We start from the raw sequence: 21955 nt of genomic DNA, 5'->3' as shown, positions 1-21955 counted from the left end.
TTGTGGGTCACATCCATAGATGGTCATCTTCTGTGAGTGAAATGAAGGTTAACGTCACTTCGAACTGCTGAAAGGGCGTCAGATTCACGTGGTAGAGTGGTAAAAAGGGGATATTTACTACCAAGAGTTGCCTCCCTTTAGTGCGCCAGAAACCAGTGATTGCGGTTTCAAATCCAAGTTTGCCCGGATTCTGTGTCGCGGTTCGTCGGCTCCAGTGGTATTTACGGACGATATAAACGTCTGGGACTTGCATCACTTCGGGCTTTCCTCCCTTGTTAAGCAGACCGAAACACTGTACAAAATAGCGTAAAACTCACTCACTCATGTGGGGGAGAAGCCAAAGTAACAGGGTGTAGAGGTTTACTGTTAGACTTGCACAAGTCTCTAAGGTAATAATTAATATTTAAATGATAATTTCTAAAAATATATATATATCTCTAACAGAGTGGCTCTGTCCGCTTTTCTTGACTCTTTAAAGGATAGAATTACTGTAAGTCCATGGGCTTAGCCTTTAGTACAGCCTTGGAGCAAGGCTTGTTTACTGTGTGTGTACCAGATACCGAGCTATTATTTATCTGTACCATACACTGCGTCATGCCAAAAAGACTTAACTATGTCTTGTGCTCGGAGATAAAACACTGACGGGTGAGTGGGTTTTAATGTTACACAGGGTGAGGACTACAAAACCACATACCTGACCACAATAAGCAGCCACGTCGGTATATAAGCGCAACAATCTCACAGGGGTAAACCCTGTCTATGCTCAACCGGAAGTTGGTCGTCATCAACTACAATTTCCTCGATAGACAGTGGATCCCTCATAACTTCATTTAGCCTAAAAATGCACAATACGTGAAATCAATTCAATTGATTATGTTGTAAAGACGTCGAAAGTGGTCGATTTCTCTGCTTTTCCTATTCGCGCCGAAAGACGTGTCAAGAAATGCTTCAAATGTAAACAAAATATGATGTGTCATGACCAAATGATAGATGGGTTATAATCCATGACCATTCAGCTTATAAGACAAGTCGATTTCATAAACATTTACTACTTGGAAATATCAAAATCCTACAAAGTTTGAGACTCACTCTCTACCGGGATCGACTGTCTATCGAGGAAATGGTAGTTGATGACGACCAACTTCCGCTTGAGGATAGACAGGGTTTACCCCTGTGAATCTTCTATCCGGCGCACAGAAAAAGTCCTTCATCTGATGACGTCGTGATTCTTCGTGGAGGATATTTATCAGTTCTTGTCGGCGGGCTGGAGTGAGTGAGTTTAGCTTTACGCCTTTAACAATATTCCAGCAATATCACGGCGGGGGACACCAGAAATGGTCATCAAACATTGTACCCAAGTGGGGAATCGAACCCGGGCCTTCAGCGTGACGGGCGAACACTTTAACCACTAGGCTATCCCACCGCTCCTCGGCGGGCTGGAGGATGTGACGGCTATCCAACTTGATGATCCGTGTTCTGTGGAGAACATTTCACAGGGCCGTTGTTGGCTACAAGGAAGTTAATGTGATGATAAAGAATACCACCCAAACAGCTGTTGTAGAAAGGGTAGGACAATAAAAATAAGAATGTCATCCATGTAACGCTGAACTGCAGTAAGCATGCTGTCTACCATCAGTTCAGGAGACAGAACCGGTTTTCATTGGTGAAGACGACCCTCTGCCAGTCACGTTGCTGCCAACGACATATACTGTCTCTACCATCTCACAGAAGGGGCGGTGGGGTAGCCTAGTGGGTAAAGCGTTGGCTCGTCACGCCGAAGACCCGGGTTCGATTCCCCACTTGGGTACAATGTGTGAAGCCCATTTCTGGTGTCCCCCGCCGTGATGTTGCTGGAATATTGCTAAAAGCAGCATAAAACCAAATTCACTCACTCAATCACACAGACATAATGGCCATTGACTTGTATCACTTTCTGCATAGGACATTGGTGTGTTTGGAATGTGCGTTTTGCATTAATTTAGTTTGGACCGGTGTTTATAAACTTTTGCAATTACGTTTTAAAGTGGTAAACTTTCTTTGGACAGTCAGTTTAGTCATATAGGTGGTGTGGCGTTCAATAATATCAAATCACCATCTTAAACAAATGACTCTTTTAGATACATGTACACTGTGTAATCGAGGATGAACTCACTCACTGCACAATACATGTTTTACGTCTTCCTTGACCACTTTAAGTCCCTATCACAAATAAAACGACATTCCACGTCGGACAAGACAACGCACATTGTATCATAACACCGTTTACTGCAATTTTTTATTGTTTATTTCCTGACAGGTTCTGTCATCAAAATCGTCAGTAGCGGAAGCTCTCACCACAGAGGAATCTCTCCTGACACTACAAAGTAAAGTCTGCATGTTTTATTTAGTAAAAAGTGATGGCGTTAGCGTTGGACGTGCCAAATTTTAGAAAGAACGTTGAGTGATATGTTTCCATTTCTTGCAGTTTTGGAAAGAAAAGTCTGACTTTTGACAGAAACATGGCAACAAAGATGACACCTCGACCCTTTGATCTTCACGAACGCTCATGCAAGTTTAAGAAACGTAAAAGCAATTTTACTTTTATTTCAACACCACTGAGCAAGAAGCACGCTCAGTGTTGCGCAGTAATGCCAGTTTAAGAAATATTTACCATAATATGCAAATTTAACAGCGATGAAGCAAATGTAAAGCGGCAAGGCTCGCTGAAACGAAATCGGATTCAATACTTCTGTCACATTCGGATAGCTTGAGGTTAGATTTATCATATTAAACTATCTGGCCTCTCCATCTCCACTGAGGCTTCAGATAGAGTAGTTTCTCACTCCAGTCGATGTAGTTAATGTTTTCTTTAAACGCACTCATCTCTTTACGACCGTCTTGAAACTCCCTGGGTACAGTCAAGCGCCACGTGCAATATGATCTATGTCGCTGGGGAGCACGCAACGCGCGTGCCACGTGCATCTGATAAGTTCTTCTTTACCCACACCGAGACTGGAGCCGACAAAACAGTCAGGGGTACCGTATCATTGCCCAGATAAAATCTTGTCATTTTGTGAAAACGTAATCAACATGTAACAAGTACGAATTCCGTTGTCTTCTCAATAACATGGGAGATCTCAGATAGGATAGTTTCACCATCTCGGCCATAAATAAATCAGTGCGTCTTACGACGTCTCGCCTGGGCGTTACAAATCACAGTTTTCTCCATTCGTGTGGTGTTCTTGAAACTCGGGAAGATTGGGTTCTCGAAGCATTTTTCTTTTCTTCTTTATCTCGGGTAGATGCTTGTGTCTTGTAATTTTACCTGTTCGGCACCCTGGAGGGTGCATGACCCGGGGCTTATAACTTAACGTCAGAGTTTTTAATTCAAATTTGTAAATGCCATTACCGTTATGTTGCAAAGTGAGTTCGTGTTGATGTTGTTGCCCTGGATTTGTAGAAAAGGCGGCAATATTAATGCCGTGGTTATTTAAACAATGTTCCAATGTTCAACACGGTGTTTTTTTCTCAAGTGTGTCAATGTGTATAGTTATGTGACACATTTGGCAATACCGTGTTTATATCAATGCATAAATGTTTGGTAATGCAGTGTCATAGTTATATTGCACATATTGAACACAATGACGTTGCTACATCACCTGACAATGTCATTGTTGGTTATAACAATTGTGACGAAACACATGCTATTCACAATGTCATTGTTGGTTATAACAATTGTGACGAAACACATGCTATTCACAATGTCATTGTTGGTTATAACAATTGTGACGAAACACATGCTATTCACAATGTCATTGTTGGTTATAACAATTGTGACGAAACACATGCTATTCACAATGTCATTGTTGGTTATAACAATTGTGACAAAACACATGCTATTCACAATGTCATTGTTGGTTATAACAATTGTGACGAAACACATGCTATTCACAATGTCATTGTTGGTTATAACAATTGTGACGAAACACATGCTATTCACAATGTCATTGTTGGTTATAACAATTGTGACGAAACACATGCTATTCACAATGTCATTGTTGGTTATAACAATTGTGACGAAACACATGCTATTCACAATGTGATTGTTGGTTATAACAATTTATAACAATTGTGACGATTGACGACAAACACATGCTATTCACAATGTCATTGTTGGTTATAACAATTGTGACAAAACACATGCTATTCACAATGTCATTGTTGGTTATAACAATTGTGACGAAACACATGCTATTCACAATGTCATTGTTGGTTATAACAATTGTGACAAAACACATGCTATTCACAATGTGATTGTTGGTTATAACAATTATGACAAAACACATGCTATTCACAATGTCATTGTTGGTTATAACAATTTTGACAAAACACATGCTATTCACAATGTCATTGTTGATTATAACAATTATAACAAAACACATGCGGATCACAATGTCATTGTTGGTTATCTTCGCAGGACGACAGTCAAAGATAGAGATCATAAAGTTTGTCAGTCATGGAAGGTGTGGTATATTGCCAGATTTACGGTAAATACGGTTTCATTTGCATGCGTTGTCATGAGCCGACACATTGGCTATGCCCGAGGTTAGTATTACTATCAAATCAGAAGACATCAAATGTAAATATTATGCTGGCCTGTTTTTCAAATGATGCACACGATGCCCCGTGACACTAAAACATCCAGGGTTACCTTACAATACAATGGCTATCATTTCTACAGCAATCTATAAAAACATATCTTGACACATATTTTTTTCGAATAATGATTATTTTTAATTTGGTCAAAAATTTGAAATGGGTGGACATTAAGTCCTATTTGTTATAATTGATTCAAGAAAAGAGACGACCCGCCTGTTCAAAAGTCCAGACGTGTTTGAAAGAGTCGGGTGTGACAGGGTTTCGTCTTACGTCCCTATTTGTTAATAGTAATAGGGCGACGTTTTAATCCGGCGTAACGCCAACAGTACTGTATGTAGACAATCTGATAGGAACACACCTGGAGAAAAAACAACTGGGTTTCTGTTCGGATCGTTACTTGATAATACACATTGTTATTTGAGTGTGGATCGTGTTCTTAAAGATGCTGACGTTTGGTTTTTGTGTTGTGATGGTTTTGTCCTGAGTGTTCTACATGTCACGATGAGGGAGTATCCTGCTCTCAAAATAGTTAATGTGCCCTTTGGTCTATTTCACGTTAGGTATTTCTACGATGCAGCGGGTGAGTGACAATAATTTTACGCCGCTTCTTGTCAATTAGTGAGGTAAGGTGAAATTGGGTTTAACGTCGTGCTTGAGAATATTTCGCTCATATGACGACGTGCATGCGTGTGTATGTGTATGTGCGTATGTGCGGCTGCTTGTACTAGTCCAGACTTAAGCTGGTTTTATAGTGCTAGCCCACGGACGCTCTAACCACTACAGGGCGGTGGGGTAGCCTAGTGGTTAAAGCGTTCGCTCGTCACGCCGAAGACCTGGGTTCGATTCCCCACATGGGTACACTGTGTGAAGCCCATTTCTGGTGTCCCACGCCGTGATATTGCTGGAATATTGCTAAAAGCGGCGTAAAACTAAACTCACTCACTCACTCAGTCTAACCACTACACCACGGAGGCGGTTGTCAATTAGTAAAAATCCAGGAGTAGCACATAAAACTGACATTTGGATGTTATATTTTCCCCTTGACCGATATCCTACCGCGCTTGGTGAGGTGCAACGGGGTAAAATTACTGCCCTTACGTAGCGTGCGTGCGTGCGTGCGTGCGTGCGTGCGTGCGTGCGTGCGTGCGTATATCACTTTCATAGTACTAATCCAGTGAAATACCATGACTCAATTTTAACATGTATAGATGTCCAAACATAGTGTACCGACTCTGATATGCTGTGTTTATTCCCTGTAACGTCATGTGACCATTACTATAAATACAACAAGTACCATCTTTTAACGTCATTTTGTAAGATGAGATTGAGGATCGAACCTCCGGCGTTCCGCCTACGGCCGGACACACTGTCCATAAGACCAAAAAGATTGTCTGTACTCGAAATTGTTAATACACAAATGATGACTCAGTCGTTGTTTGTCGGCATCGTAGGCTCGTCACGCCGAAGACCCGGGTTCGATTCCCCACATGGGTACAATGTGTGAAGCCCATTTCTGGTGTCCCCCGTCGTGATATTGCTGGAATATTGCTAAAAGCGGCGTAAATACATACTCACTCACTCACTCACTCGGTATCGCAGGAACTATCAACAGATTCAGGTGATTCATCATGAGTAGATAATTAATTTCAAGAATGCGTAACGAAGTTCACGAAAGCCTTATGCCATCAGTAATGTATCTCTGCACACCTGTACAAGGTGCTCACAAAACACCACTTCACATGTAAGTTCACGTACTACTTAATGCACCAGCTTAAGCAATCCTGGATCCACCTGTGCACAGACAATGCTGCACTGGTTTTATTACACAAAGCTAATTGTTTTTTATGTAATTCATAGCAGTAAAGTATGCACGCGTTCTACCGCAACACATGTTGTTCCATACTGACGTTTTGTTTTGATATGCACTGATTATGTTTTGGTGGTGAGGTGAGGTGAAATTGGGTTTTACGTCGTGCTTGAGAATATTTCGCCCATATGACGACGTGCATGCGTGTGTATGTGTATGTGCGGCTGCTTGTACTAGCCCAGACTGAAGCTGGTTTTATAGTGCTAGCTCACTGAGATACCATTCCACAGTGAAGCATGAATACCCCACTCAGACACAGTATACTGACTCCAAGCTGACCAGTCCTTGTTGTACCCATTAATGCCGAGCGCCAGGCAGGGACCAACAAGTACCATATTTTAACGTCTTTTGGTATGACGCGGTCGTTGATCGAACCCACGACCTTCCGCTCTCCGGGCGGATGCTCTATGTTTTGGAAGTTAAAACAGTTTACCATCGAGAACATATACACCCTCTTTTCATATCGGTTTTGGGGCGGTAGCGTAGCCTATTGGTTACAGCGTCCGCTCTTTACGCCGAAGACCCGGTTTCGATTCACCACATGGGTACAATGTTTGAGACCCATTTTGTGTCCACCGCCGTGATATTGCTGGAATATTGCTAAAAGCGGCGTACATCTAAAACTCACTCACTCACATCGGTTTTACAGGTGTAAACATCAGCTGCTAGACTGTAGCACAGGTTGTGTTATCTTGTGTCCGCATTATACAGAGGGGATTAATGAGGATGCCACCGATTCGGATTGCTTCTTGTACGAAATTGGATCGGATATAACAGGTGTCAAAAACTGAATGCAACATTTCACAATCAGAAGGCTGGGCGGTTTGTATCTCATTTTAAAAATTAAAATGTAGCATATCTGTAATGTTTCCAACGATCTGGAACTAGTTTATGCGTGCGTGCGTGCGTTTGTTAGTGTCTGTGTTACGTAGCAATCTGCTAAAGAACTAGAGCCTTTAACCATCTCTTCACCTCTGCATCACTTTGGGCTTTCCTCACATTTTCAACGGACGACTGTTCAGAACATCTTTGAGACCGCCTCCGTTGTGTAGTGGTGACAGCGTCCGCCCGGAGAGAGGAAGGTCGCGGGTTCGATCCCCGGCCGCGTCATACCAAAAGACGTTAACATATGGTACTTGTTGGACCCTGCCTGACGCTTGGCATTAATGGGTACAACACGGACTGGTCAGTATGATGTGTCTGAGTTGGGTATTCATGCTTCACTGTGGCATGGTATCTCAGTGGGCTAGCACTATAAAACCAGCTTTAGTCTGGGCAGTCTGGGCTACATACATGCGCATGCACGTCGTCATATGACATACTCAAGCACGTTAAACCCAATTTCACCTCACCCAGAGCATCTTCGAACCCAACTCACTCACTCACTGATAAGCAACAAACCACGCCGTTGGGATACAGTACCGTCCTATAAACCAACAGGCGCGTAGCAAGCCATTTTTTCGTGTAAGCCCGGTAGGTTGCAAACTTTATATTTAGATAGTTTTAGGGCTTGCACAACTTTCATAGCAAAAATCATGTGTAAGCCCGGGCTTTTTTATAATGGTAGCTACGCCCCTGACCAAGTTTAAGGGAACACGCAATCCACTGAAACAGAAATGGATCACTATATTAATATCACCGGATCCCCTTTAAGCAGCTTTTTTGACAAAATGACGATTGTATAGTTGACAAAACATGGATTGTTCAGAAAAATAATCAAAAACTGTTATTTAAAACTGTAAACAGACTATAAAGTTTACTTTAATGTATTTTTCAGAGATGAGTAATGTTCTTTAATGTATTTTTCAGAGATAAAATGACGCATTTTGAGCGTTTGACAAGTGCGCGTATTGTTTGTCAGCTCTGAAGAGGAAACATTGTTCTCATCTGTATTGTTTGTCACAAGTTAAGCTGGACTATCCTTCCTGTCATTAAGATTAATGAATAAAGGTGTTTAGTCGCTTCTACACGAAACCAGAGATTTGGGACATGCACTGGCAATATTTGACTGACAGATACATTTAAAAATGTTTCAAAGAGGCTTTACAGTGTGCAGTATTTTATTTTGGAAACATCGAAATTTACTTACTTCGAGACAAGCAGAGTATTGATAGATCCTAGATTATCGGGTGTATTACATCGCCATTCTATTGTCATTCGTTGCCATAGTTACGTGCTGAGCTCATTCGTACTCGATGCGCTAGCCGGTTTAGTACGGCGGTGAAAATAGCCATCCAATCACATTACGCTCACGAGCGAGAGACATTCATTGTGAAGTTAAAGATAGGACAGATGTCGTTATTGCAGAAAGCAAACAATGGTGGCGATGGATCCAGAAAATGGATTACAACAGAATAAGGATATAGTACTAGATTGGTTGCCTCTTACTATAGTGGGGGCGGTGGGGTAGTCTAGTGGTTAAAGCGTTGGCTCGTCACGCCGAAGACCAGGGTTCGAATCCCCACATAGGTACAATGAGTGAAGCCCATTTCTGGTGTCCCCCGCCGTGATATTGCTTGAATATTGCTTAAAGCGGCGTAAAACCAAACTCAGTCAGCCAGTCAGTCTTACTATAGTGCCCGGGATAAGTGAGGGTGGTGTAACACGACAGTGTGAGTAAGGTTTATGCTTGGCCATGCATTTTTATCGTCGAGACCGACATATCGAGGAAGTGGTTTCAGAGATGAAGGTTGAGAGTATATATAGAATGACATATCTGATTACCCCCTTCGATTGTTAAGGGTGTATTATTACCTAGATCAAGTACAGGCACCTCGCACTCGATTTGCAGGAATCTGAACACATGCTGTCATTCATTAAACATCTAAAGAATTTCTACTTCAAGCACACCTAGGGCGGGATATTGGTTTGTTGGGCGATTTAGCCATTAAATGTCCATTTATTAGTCTGACCAGACAGTCGATCCAGTGGGAGATACAATGGTAGGTCACCAGTCGCCTCCATTAAGTGGCCTAGCATTGGTTACTTGGGACCAACCCATGGTGAGTGATTTAGGTTCATCCGCTTTGAACCATATTCCAGTTATGTGATAGCCTGATGGTTTCAAGCAATCCCTAAGTGATGCAGGCCTAAGATTTGTATAGATTAAGTGATAACAATGAACACGAGTATGGTGCTGACCAACCTGGAAATATATCAGATCATAGGTTTCAGGCGTACCAAAGGGACGCAACTCTGTGTAGTGAAATGCGGCACTTCAGGCGACGGGGCCACCTGTACCAACCTTAATCCAGTATATGAAATAAGGCCCGTCGGACCGCCCGAGACGGTCTAGATTTCTGACGGACGGTCTAAATTTACAGTTAGCCAGCCCGATGGTCTGGATTTTTTTTAGATGTTCCATACATCTGAGTAAATTCACCATATTTGGTCTGGTAACATTTTGACTGGTGACATTTTGAAATTACCAGCCCTGATGTCTGGCTGGATTTTTGGCTCATTTCATACACTGCTTAATCCCAACCACTTTGATACATTTTGCACAGGTATGATAGTCAATCACTTGGTACAACCCTCATGGTCCATTCTCATTACATGAACTATTCGTTGAAGGGGGATAATGGAATCTGCATCGAGTCCAAGTCTACACACCCTGCGATTAGCGTCGTGTGTGAATTTTCGACATTGTCTCTGAACAAACTACAATACCCATCAACTACTGGATTTATTAACATAATAACGTTAAAGCTGGCAGACTAAAATGGGTTTTGAATGAGTTGCACGGGTGCAACCTGGCATGTCGCTCGCATCTCCTTAACTCGACACCGTGATGTGACGTTAGCGTATAGTTGCAGCCATTAGCGGCTGGAAGTGACACAGCATCTACAGACAGGCCTCTTGAGACGACTTGAAACCAGACATTGTAATTACAATCTGTGAACATGCAGTGTCTCTCATACAACACACGGCTACATCAATCTGGACATAACACCGTGACATAACATCAATTACGGACAAATCCCTCCTTTGTGGGTAAATTTGTTAACACTTCAACGTTAGACTACGCGTTCTTCCGTCAAGTCGACAGCGAGGCTATAAATGGTGGAGCCACCTGGTGGGCTGACGCTTGGGTTACCTCCCTGTGATTGATCTGGCTGGGAACTGGGGGAGAATGTATCGTGTTCGTGTAGGATTCTAGGAAACAGAAAAGTTTGTTTTCATAAGGTTTGGTCACAGAACTGTCCTGACGTTGTACAAGAACAGGAACAAAGCTTCCTATCCATTACGCTTCGAACGTAAACACTGTTACAGTAGTTAATTACCTCAGAGTATATCTGACTTAAGCGATGTCTTAAAGAGTTGTGTTTTCAATAGTTTAACTGAAAGAGGATTTGTTGACCAAGCTTAATTGGGTAATGTTATGAAAATTACACAACAATAACACATTGACAGCAAAATATGATACAGCTCTGACAGTAATGGCGTGTTTTTTTCCGCGGAGTAAAGGGCATGTCGGTGCGATGCGCCTGTCTCAGAAATATGCAGCTCAGATAAACGTTGGAAATGCGACCACATCTGTGGTCTTGTTACCCTTGAAGATCCGGGTTAGAACTGATCTTCAGTAACCCATGCTTGTCGTAAGAGGCGACTAACAGGATCAGGTGGACAGGCTCGCTGACGTGGTTGACACATGTCAACGTATCCCAATTGTGTAGATCGATGCTCATGATGTTGATTACTGGATTGTCTGGTCTTGACTCGATTATTTACAGACCGCAGCCATATAGATGGAATATTGCTGAGTGTGGCGTTAAACAACAAATCACCAACCGTGGTCTTGTAGATTGAGCATCTGCCTAGAGAGCGGAAGGTTGGTTATTCGATTCTTGGCCGAGGCATAATCAAACGACGTTAAAACAATGGTAGTTATTATTACCCTGCCTGGGGCTCGGCGTTTGGGGAATAAAACAAGGACTGTTCGACGTCTCCGGTGAGCTAGTCCGGACGAGTACAAGCAGCCATACGCACGAAAATGCGCGTCGCTGTATAACTGCAATAGTCTCTCAAGCGACGTAAACCTAATTTCACATCACCTCACGATAGAAAGACACGCATACAGGCAGTGCCTGTCGCCACGTGGTTAAAGTTACATCAACAGTGTTGGCGATGAAACAGCTCAACCATCACCATTCTTGAAACACCAAGTATATTTTCTGTCTCAGATGCTACTACCATTTCGACCCCACTGACGCTGCATAAAGAGTAAAGTTAGCCGACCGATACAAGTATATTTCATTTCAGTGTCACTCACCCGAAACCCAATCCCGGGGCCACCAGGGTTGAAATCAACAGCATTTCGCCGCAGCAACAACGCCAAGTTTGAAATATTTTCCTCAACTGGTTGTGATATACAGCAAGCCATACAACTCCGATTCGGCGTTCGAAGTAATTACACAGGTATTGCGTGTCTACTAAAACGGTAATTGTACTCCGTATGACGTGATTCTAAGCGATGAGTTGACACTTTCCTTGACACACCTGTCGTATTGCACCTGTTTCACACCTGAAACCCCGATTGGATCATCACCTTTGATGTTGCCGACATGCAGGTTACCTTTGACAGATTGTCGTAAATGGCTGACTTGCATGCTGGCTACGCATTTGTGGCTTAACAGATTATCGGATACCCTGATTAGACGATTACTTATTTTGTATGAGATAAGCCAACGTTACAGTGCGGTGGCTTCCCGAAAGTATGCCGTTAAAGAACCATATCTTCTGGCTGATCTAGGTTACACAAGAGATTGGTAATAATGCCAGGAATGTCACTAGTCAGCCAAAAATATCTTTTTGAAGTGTCGATGGGGTAGCCTAATGGTTAGAGCGTCCGCTCGTTAAGCTGAAGACCCGTCTTCGATAAAGCGCATGTGTAAGAGGTGATATACGGGATCGGGTGGTCAGGCTCGGGGGACGGCACAAAATCCAAACCAGACAAAATCTCATAGGGCAAAATTTCTTTGGACAATATCCCACACCAAAATGACCAACATAGGACAAAATTTTCATACGTTATTGCTACCCTTTTTCACCAGTTATATTTAGCATGCTTTCATGACAGAAGCCAGTTAGGTAAGTCGATTGTTTTCGTAACAGAGGCCAGTGGCTGCATTGATAAATTGTGAAAATGTAACGGCGATGATGACAGGTTTTTTTCAGTGTTCCAAAATGGAAGTTCTGCCGAGCAATAAGGGAGGAGTTAAAATAGCATTAGATGGATTTTTGTACACTAAGAAGGTTACAAATTAAGGTAGTATTAGGTGGAAGTGTTGAATTATGTTATTAGTTCTTATGACCAATACTGCTTATTTATGAGGAAAAATATAGATATCTATTTCAAAATAAATTGTATGTCATTTTTCATACTGTTGGGATCTTGTCCGCAGTGTGCAGACATTTTGTCCTATGGGATTTTGTCTGGGTGGGGTTTTGTCCAACCCTCGTCATGTCATCGCATGCTAATTGCGTAGACCAATGCTCATGATGTTGATCACTGGATTGCCTGGTACAGACTTGATTTTTAGCAGACCGCCGCCATATAGCTAGAACATTGTGCGGCGTTAGTCAACCAACCAACCTCTGAGTGAAAACAGTGAACTGTGTTGAGTGCACACCACTAATGTCGTTGCCCAATGCCCGAGGAAAAAAAACACATCGCTATTTGATAATTTGAGTAAAGACGACACGAACTGAACACACTCATCAAAGTCACTGAATTGAGGTGTTATGTATATGTAACCAGCGTCATCATATACTAAACTGAGGGAGGCTGCGTCGTCAAAGATGCAACAATTTGCCGTGTAGAGTTGCGTCCCTTGGGTGGACCAGAAACCTATAGGGCCCATAAGTAGGTCACGGCACTTCGCGAGACCTTAGTACTTCCGGTGACAAACAACGTTTCATACCTTTTCGAATTGTCTCATGGCTGTCAGTTGACAGTAGGGAACCGATAATCCTTGCAGGAATAACATATTTCCGATTTAATCATCCCCAAATTAGCCAACTATTGCGACTGTCAACAGCTGTGACAGCCAAACATGGTTGTACACTTGTTCGCAATTTGGAACCAGAACTGGTTCTTGAATATAAGTTTGTCACCCACTCTCCTACCTAGATTTCCAGCATAGTACCTCTGCCACAGGCCAGAACGATGTGACGATTCGTCACATCTTACACAGTCCATTCAATATAATGTACATATTTCTTAAATCTTTTATGTTTGACTAGTCTACACATATAATGAAACATCTTTGATAGAATGCTTTAGTTTCACTGAGAAAATATCCTAAAACGTGTAACACTATTTCGATTTGCGTAGACGATCCTTTTTTACATTGGTTGTACGGCTCCACGTGCTGTCATCGAAGCCGACGGAGAGCAAACGATGCAGCCCGTTTGATATATAAACATGTAGTATCATAAACCTTACTCTCTCAGATGTAGAACAATATTTATGTAACAATGTAAAACATTATGAAGAGCGTGCCGAAAAGCTTGCGCTAGGTCAGTCTCTTCTTATTTACGAGTATGCGGGTTTGTTTACAAACAAGGGAAAAGTCCGGTCACATGATATGCAAATTAGCCCGTGGCAGTGATGTTATGCTAAGTCATCACTGCGCCGGAGTGTGCTTGTCACCGGAAATCTAGTACCGGAAGTAAGCTGGGCCCCGTCTCCAATATCGCAAGTTGGCGCGCGCAAAAGGAGCCGGGAACCAGCTTAGTACCGGAAGTAGCGCCTCGCGAGACTTACAGGCCCTCTCGTGGGTTCGAATCCCGTTCGCACTAATTACGTTTCTGGGTTCGTCAGCACCATATTCGTGGAAACTCGTGGGTTTCAATCGTCTGAGATCTCCATCAATTCGGGCTTTCCTCCCCTTTAGGCTGACACACCCTGATGCAACTGGAAGACTGTTCAAAGCGGCGTTGAACCCAATTCACTCACTCATACCTAATGATTGGTTAACAGCTCTTGATTACTTACCGTCCATTGGTGTTTCTGTTTAGGACGGCTGATTGAATATTAAATGACTTTCAATGCTGAGTGGGACTGCAACAATTTACAAATTGAATATACAACAATTCTCAATCTGATCATGTGTTTGTTACATTTCAACATTCAAAAGCAGACTCAAAGCTCATCTCTTCAGCGATGCCTTCTGATGTCCAAATTGCCAGCGCGTAGTGCACAACAGACTTTGATTGCTGCGCATTATAAATGCGTATCATTATCATTATTATTGCACCATATTCCACGATGTGTTGAGAAAAATCACTTCAGCCGCTTAGGTTCGGTGTACCTCGTTCTGAACAGAGAGCAGCTAAACTTTAGGTAAAAAACCTACCTGTACGGAATGCTAAGTTCGTGGATGTATAGTAATTGTATTCTTTAAAGAGGCTAGTCTAGATGAGCGGACAGTAGAAGGGCCCCAATTTATATTTGTTTTTGTTTTAGAAATTTTCATTTTATCTATATATTATTACCTTAGAGACTTGTGCAAGTTTACCTTGAACTGTACTCTGTTTTATTTATCCTCACCTGGGAACCCCGGGTTCGTTTTCCCAAAGGTTCTCTTTGTAAATTAAGCCCATTTCTTGTGTCCCCCCATAGGCGCGATATTGATGGATAATATCTTCAAGCCTTACTGACTCGTAACGCCAATGCTTTCGCGTATCGTGGGCAGTTGAGTGTTAACTCTATCTAGGTAACGTGTACTGGTTAAAACCTAATATAACCTTCGCTGATAGGCAGCAAATGAATATGAATAGCACATCGTGAATCTACGTTTGATTTCAATTTACGTTTTAAAGGCGATGTAAGAGATGACAGTCTCTTCTTGGCTTTCCTTTCACAAAGGTCTTCAGCACTAAAGTCAAAGTCAGCCGACAAAACAAATTGCCCGTGCATGGCTAGGTTTTAAATGTGGTCAGCTTGAAGACTGTCCAAGGCATTATTACGGCTAACTTCAAAGACTTCCTTGCTAAAAATATACAGATAGCACTTTCTTCGCAACGCGTAGCCACTGCATTTGGCTTGTCACTTCACAGAGAGGTTATTTGTAAAAGGATTTAAGAATGACCGAGATATATGGTTTAGGCCACGTCTTGGTTTTAATGAGAAAACCATCCGAATACACTGACCTGTTTGTCCAGATGCTTTGTGCTCATGGATACACTGTTGAGGATAGCCGACAGCCTATTGCCAGATCAGGATGGTTGTGTCAGTTGGTACAGGAAGAGTGAATGAGTATGGTTTTGTGCCGCTTTTAGCAAAATTCCAGCAATATCACGGCTGGGGACACCAGAAATGGTCTTCACACATTGTAATCATTTTGGGAATCGAACCCAGGTCTTCAGCGTCACGAGCCAACACTTTGACCACTACGCTACCCCATCGCCCATGATACAGGGAGCGGGTAGCCGGCTGCCTATTGTCAGACCAGGTTGGTTGTGTCAGTTGGTAGAGGGGAGGGTAGCCGGCTGCCTATTGTCAGACCAGGTTGGTTGTGTCAGTTGGTAGAGGGGGAGGGTAGCCGGCTGCCTATTGTCAGACCAGGTTGGTTGTGTCAGTTGGTAGAGGGGAGGGTAGCCGGCTGCCTATTGTCAGGCCAGGTTGGTTGTGTCAGTTGGTAGAGGGGGAGGGTAGCCGGCTGCCTATTGTCAGGCCAGGTTGGTTGTGTCAGTTGGTAGAGGGGGAGGGTAGCCGGCTGCCTATTGTCAGACCAGGTTGGTTGTGTCAGTTGGTAGAGGGGTGGTAGCCGGCTGCCTATTGACAGAGGGGAAGGGTAGCCGGCTGCCTATTGACAGACCAGGTTGGTTGTGTCAGTTGGTAGATGGGTGAGGGTAGCCGGCTGCTTATGGATAGATCAGGTTGTTGCATCCATTGATACGGAGAGGGCAGCCGATTGCCTATCCTCTGATCATACCGTGGTTAAACTAATCGGTACAGGCTGCTTGGCACCTTTCATATTTTGTCAAACACACATGTTAAAGCCTAGCGGTCATATCCCAACTGACTGGACATTAAAGAATAACTTGATAATAAAGATTAAAGTTTTAAGCGAACTGGCTGGACATTTAATCTGAAATCATTTATATTTTCCCTCAAACATACAACAAACAGAACCAGCAAGATACAGCTCAGATGGAGTGACCGCAAAGCTCAACGCTGGACATCCTTCGTTGGACCAACACCACATCGTGGCAGAGACAGACTGTTTTGTTATGCAATTTATTCCAATCTTCGCACCATCCAATGTTTGTTTGAAAGATTAAAAACCAGTAAAGAGTTTCAGTCGCCATCCGAGCTGCCCCGGGATTCAAGTGAAGCCGAAACTCTTCAATCTCAAGGAGCCAGACGATGAAGCAGACGACCCGTCAGCCATATTGGAATTAACCCGCGAACGGATAACAAATGAACGAAAAGTAATTGTGTATTCGGTCTGCGGTTTCAATATCAAAGAGGTGAAATGTAAACTGTGTGTACACTTAAATGAACGGCTCAGACTCACGGATAGCCCTGAGTTAGCCGCATGTAAAGATGGCTGTGGGAAAGAATGAAAGTCGAATTACAACGTTGATCTGTGTCACCACATGTTAGCGTTGGGATTTTAACGTGTACTTTTTCACGTAGCCGGCGTTTAGACGACGAACTCAATTGAGTATAGGCCTCTCTTCTCTCTCCCACTCCCGTGTCACTCTACGGTTGAGTGCTTGTGTGTATTTGCGTCTGTATGTGCGTGTACGTATGTGTGTGCGTGCGAATGTCCGCGTTTGCTGTTTAACGTCTCAGTCACCTCCGACGGCAGCAGAGATTTAGTCCAACGATTGACATTATGACCATCTATGGAAGCGTATTAGGGCGATCTATACATATTCTTCGTGGGAGATACTTACATCTACGCAAATGATACTTTCATCTAGTAGAAGATATTTTTTCAACGAAGACAGCATATACACTAAACACCAAAAGAAACGTTACCCTCCTACCTTTATGAATTACTGAAAAACTATCAAAGATATGCTAGAAGGTATTAGTTTACAAGAAAGCTTAACAACACAGCTTTATGCAAATGACGAAAATAAATTCTCAAATCCATTCAAATTTAGGTGAATTGCATCTTTTTCAGAAGAGTTAAATTGGACGAATATGTCCATGCCGAAATACAACAATAACAGTGAATCTGATGTCCAAAAGAAAGGTTGAAATAAAATTCTGCTTTGGGACAGTGATAAACCATTTTAAGTCACCATTTTTCAACTATTAAAACAAGAAACAGCTGTTGTAGAGTGTGTAAAATTGTAAAATAATCATTCCTATGATTTCAGTCTTTTAAAACATTATCTGCTGATTTGTATTAGTGAAACAAGTAAAACATGTCTTTGATATTGTGAAAAATTGTTTAGGAACATCTAAAATTATCTTTGTTAACATTTTTGCTTGCAAAGTAACATTTGTCCAGTTTTTGTTTACACATAGCAATATCAATCGCCAAAACGCAGCAATATTCAAGCAGTATTTACATCCATTTTACATGTAGAATGATTCTATAGGGTATGAAGAGAGCCTAGAATACGTGATATGATACACAAGTACGAGATATATGCCACGATTAACAGCTGAAGAGAGAGAAAGAGCCACTGGGATGGTGCAGATGGGGTCGACATACAATGCTGTTGCCAACACCCTCGGATGTCACCGTATCACGGTTATAAGACTTAATCAGGGCTTCAGACAGACTGGGGTCACCGAAAACAGACCAAGAAGTGGACGTCCACGCATCACAACGCCAGCTGAAGATAGGTACCCCCGTCATTAAGGAAGGAGGGTAACGTTTCTTTTGGCGTTCAGTGTACATATATCAACCTTGCGTACAAACTGAGGCGCACATATAATCACTGAATAAGACCCGCACGTTTTTCAGACTGCCGTCTCTGTCTACGTAACCTGAGAATGCTTTACACAAGGAATCCAACTTAAGTTTAGAATGATTAGGCAAGTTTGGTTTTGAATTGTATTTATTTTATTGATTTATATATAATCTTTAGAGATATATGTTAACCAGATAACCTTGATTCTGTAACTAAACGTCAGTATGGAGACCGCCACAACCATTCTCACTGCCAGCCTGCATTCTGTCATTGCGTAGAGGGTAATTTCCTTGAGTATCTCGCCATTCCTCCGGGGCCTCGGCTCCATTTTTTTTTAAGGCATGGAGAGTTACGTGGGTATTACACTACTTAAATTACATTCAAAGTATTGGGAATATTTCTGTTATCAAAATTAAATGTCTAAATGACAAAATGAAGGTTTTATTTTTAAACTGGTACACATCGCTCCATTCCTGAAAAGTAATGGAGCGAACAGACAATAGAATGACGTCACAAATGTAATTTAATCCTTGTTCATGTAGCGATACCTCGTATTGAACAATATAAACACATCGTGAAAACACTGAGACACTTACAACCACAAAACAAGTTGGCATTAAAAAGTGTAACCATGTCTGACTAGATCTAAAACTTAAGCCAAGCCTCACTTCTCCTGCCCGTGCATTGATTCCATGTAGCTAGATACAGCAGTGGTTGGTTTATTCATAGGTTGCAAAACGTGAAACAGATTGGAAAATTAGAAATTTATGGATACAAAAGACCTTCAACGGTCTAAGGGACATAACTCTCCATCTACTCTAAATATGAGGAAGAGATCGAGAGCAAGCGAGTGAAAAGGTGTTGTTCAAGAAAATTGAGTTTTGCTTTACCTTATTCATCGCAAACCCAGTTCTGATCCATTTTGAGAGAAATAAGTACGTGAAGCTCGGAATATAGTGAACTTCAGCAGTGTTTTCCTAGATATTAATTCGTAAGAATCGTAGATCTACTATTTATTAAAAAGGCGATAACTCACAAATAACGATAAACTATAAATGCTAGTTGTGGTTATTATTGATGGATCCTCCTGACATCTCTAGGAATAGAGGCAGGAAATATGCTTAATTGAAAACAGTCCGTTTAAAGTCCGCTGTACAACACGATTAGAAAAAAGATTTTACATACATTTACATACTATGAAAATCGTGTGTAAAATTTCATTTCAGCAATATATATATACGAGAGCAAACGGAGCCACAAGACTTAGTTGTAGTGTGACCGTCACACTAACAAGTGAAACTCGGAGCGTGTTCAAATGTGGATGCCTCCAAATGCAGGCCGAGATGATTTGTACATTGTATTGGGGTGTGCCGAATGTTACTTTCAATAATTTACATCGTGGTGTTTATCATTAACTTTCATTATTGCAAAGATTATTTCCGTGTTAAGTGTAGCTGTTTCAGAAGAGTATATGCAGTAGTGGTAGTTGCTGGGCGATTCAAACCGCTGGGAGGCTTACTTGCACTTAGCACCCCACACATCAGATAGGCAGAACATTGTGCGCGGTTAACGTGTCACGAGTTACCTCCCTTTCACTGGTTTACCATCAGTTCGGCACAGAATAACAGTGACCTGAAAGTGATTGTGGACACATTCAGGACATATGGGGGTGGGGTGTGTGTGTATGTGTGTGTGTTCTAAGATACAGCTATATTAATAAAGTTTCAGATTCATACACTAGGTAAATGTAGAATCCCTGGTCCATCAAAATCCACAATATCATCCAATCGTTATTGCTAGTTTATTCACTGCACGTTGCACTTGGTACTGATTTAGTGTGAAGGAACTGAAGGACAGATTCGTCAAACACCAAACAGCCCTATGCTATGTACACTCGTAGATGTGTTATGCAACACCGTCTAAGCAAAGTTGTAGGCTGTCAGCCGCTGCATCGACTGTTTTCGCCGTCCCTGTACTGTGTTTCTCAGGCTGAGGAGAGATGTACCGGTGATATTTTTGGATCTGATCTGATGTTGATAAACGCAAAAGGCTGAAACACCCTGCGCTTCTGTCAAGCCAATACATGACCAAACCACTGTGCATCTCTCTTTGCAACAATCACAAGGGCATTTTCGAAAATGCTTCACATCAACCATGAGAAAATCAAAGGTGAAAATCAAATTCACGAAGTGTGTTCCGCGGGTAATGTCAGCCATTTGAAGAAGCTGATAGAATCAGGCGTGGATGTGAACGTGAGAGACAGCGATGGACGAACGCCATTGCACAAAGCTGCACGTGCGGACCGTGTAGAGGTCATTCGGTGCTTAATGGGACACGGAGCAGATCCTAATTCTAGAACCGAGGGATCTGGGGAGCCTGTTTTGCACTATGCCATTGTGAGGAGTTCTCATGAAACTGTGGAAACGTTGGTGTCAACCGGATGTTCTCTCAATCTAAGGTCAAGGTCGGGCGAAAGTCCCATACACGTGGCAATAGCCGAAAACCGGGTTAAAACCGTCAGACTACTGTGTGAAAAGGGGCAAATCTTAGAATCCTTAACCGCAATGGATTAACAGTTGTTCAGTTTGCCTTGCTGTTGCGGAAATGGGACGTCTTAAACTATTTAATTCAAATAAATGCTTTCCTGGAAGAAATTTCATCTTCACACGAATCTTTATTGTTAATGGCCGCGCGGTTAGATTGTACAGAGGGCTTTGGGGTGATTGGTCAGTTGCTTAAATCCGGATATGACGTCAATAGCGATCCATGGATATGGAACAATAACGCCTCTATATTCAATGGAGATGCAGGCAGATACTTGAGGACCTTTCTTCAAACCAGAGCAGCGGAGGTTCCACCGCTTAGACACCTAGTCTGTTATAAAATTAGAAAGTGCATAGGGATTTGTTTACCTCACAAAATCAATTCATTGCCAGTTCCAAGGATGATGAAAGGTTTTCTCAAACTCAGCATCATAAACACTGCAGAGTGAACTACGGTGGCATATAATTGGTTATCGTCGGTATATGGTTTGTGTATAGTAACTATGTTACAGGCTGCATCACCGGAGAGCGGAAGGTCGCGGGTTCGATCCCCGACCGCGTCATACCAAAAGACGTTAAAGTATGGTACTTGTTGGTCCCTTCCTGGCGCTCGGCATTACTGGGTACAACAAGGACTGGTCGGCTCGGAGTCAGTATAATGTGTCTGAGTGGGGTATTCATGCTTCACTGCGGCATGGTATCTCAGTGGGCTAGCACTATAAAACCAGCTTCAGTCTGGCCTAGTACAAGCAGCCGCACATACACATACACACGCATGCACGTCGTCATATGAGCGAAATATTCTCAAGCACGACGTAAAACCCAATTTCACCTCACCTCACCTCACCTCACAGGCTGCATCACATTCTCTGTTGTATAGACCCGTGACGGTCCGGGTTAGAATTAGACTAATAAACACATCGTTTACTTATAATTATTGTGTTAAATCTTTACCATATGCTATTCTATCTTAACTTCAATCTAGTGTTTCTCAACTATATTCAAAAATATGGTGGAGTGT

At 42.4% G+C, this 21955-nt stretch overlaps 1 long non-coding RNA gene across 1 annotated transcript; it reads right to left on the bottom strand.

Moving 5' to 3' along the window:
* Positions 1-10177: 10177 nt before the first annotated feature.
* Positions 10178-12061, bottom strand: LOC124272432. The gene is made up of 2 exons (XR_006897328.1): positions 11778-12061; positions 10178-10660 (listed from the first exon to the last, which is right to left on the bottom strand). It is a non-coding gene; the product is annotated as an uncharacterized LOC124272432 (long non-coding RNA).
* Positions 12062-21955: the final 9894 nt, after the last annotated feature.

Source organism: Haliotis rubra, unplaced genomic scaffold, assembly GCF_003918875.1.
Source record: "Haliotis rubra isolate DU_JTF1 unplaced genomic scaffold, ASM391887v1 Scf17, whole genome shotgun sequence".
NCBI classification, from domain to species: Eukaryota; Metazoa; Mollusca; class Gastropoda; order Lepetellida; family Haliotidae; genus Haliotis; species Haliotis rubra.
Note: the sequence above shows the minus strand (reverse complement) of the source record. Positions and strands in the feature narration are given on the sequence as shown.